Here is a 1526-nt window from a genome sequence, read left to right as displayed (position 1 = left end):
GTTGGACGCACCTCCACGTTTCAGCGCAAAGGAAAGGAAGATGAGGGACAAAAATCTCGCGGAGGTGCCGCGCCTCGATGCGCCTCGGTGTATCTCAGCGTGTTAAATCTAGCCTTTAATCTAGCGATCTCCTCGCGATCCGGTAATCTCTCGTCGATCGGGCGTTCTGTGCCGACCAGAGGCGTGCGAAACGCTTAAAACCCTCGATGTGTAACGCCTGTTTTTGCCACGGTGCGCGCCTTCCTGATTCGCGAAGCGACTACGAAACCAACCGCGACGGCGGGTTTGTATAAACGTGGAAGACGAAGAGGACGGCGACGACGACGAAGAGGACGAAGGCGCCGCTTTTCTTCTCTCTTTCTCTTGCTCTGTCGCTCTCATTCACGGCCTCCCGTGGTATATAGCCTCAGTCACGAGTCTTCCGCTCGGTTGGCTCGATTCTAATTGGTCGCCAACACCCCAGAACGCGCGGACCCCTCTTTAATCATGACCGCGATCCGCTATCGATTGACGTGCCGATCACGCGCCTGCGAGATACAAAAATCTCAATGAGGGAAATTCCACCGCGGCAACGGAGACGACCTTTCCCCGCTGAAGTCCGTCCGGCTCGCGACACTTTTTACTCTTCTTACGACCCCGTGACTTGCGCTCGACCGCTGCTGTTCGGTATCAATAAACTCAATTTGAATACGCGGGATCAATTTAAAGCTTAATTATCAAGATATTTAATATCATAAGAGAGTATAAGAAAAGGAGAATCATGGTGATGGGCTAAAACGACGACGTCCAATTATAACGCTATTAAAACGACGAAAGAGTAAGAATGCTGCTACTGAACACGGACGCGTACGTTGATGCACTCCGTGTACGTGTGCGTGTACGTGTGACGTGTGTGTATGTAGAGTCACGCGTGTCGTGTGCGTGTGCGTGTATGAACGCGCACGTGTAGCGTTACGTATGTGAGTGAGCGTAATATCGTATAGTCACGTTTCGTCCTTTATTTCGCGACGATCCGAACGATGAGTACCGGATACCGGGTTTTCCGCGCGGCGACCTTACCACAAGGCGATGTGGCGCGAGCGAACGAACTAGCGCGCGTGTGCGTGCGAGTCAGTGCGTTTCGACGACGAGTGAACGCCTTATCGGGAGCGCGTTTCGCGGGTGCCGATAATTTGTATGCCGCGCTTACGCGCCGCAACTTGCGAGTTATACTTTGGCGATGGCGAAGTTACGACGACGTTAGGCGTGCAGAATATAATTTAACCTGTAACCTGTGAAGTAATGTGTGTGCATACAGACATGAAGACAGAAAGAGGGAAAGAGAGAATAACGCGACATGGCTTAATGAGATCACACCACCTGTCGCGCATCTGAATTGGGCGGCTAATGCGCGTCGATCCGAGCGAGCTATTGCCGAGACATTTTTCGTGGCTCGTCGCTTTCGAGGCTTCGGTGACCTCGAGCCTTCGCGTCTCTCTCTCTCTCTCTCTCTCTCTCTCTCTCTCTCTCTCTCTCTCTCTCTCTCT

This window comes from Odontomachus brunneus, unplaced genomic scaffold, assembly GCF_010583005.1.
Source record: "Odontomachus brunneus isolate Ranch 3 - 2012 unplaced genomic scaffold, Obru_v1 Obru_scaffold_365, whole genome shotgun sequence".
NCBI lineage: Eukaryota > Metazoa > Arthropoda > Insecta > Hymenoptera > Formicidae > Odontomachus > Odontomachus brunneus.
The sequence above is the reverse complement of the archived record's forward strand: the minus strand, read 5'-3'. Positions refer to the sequence as shown.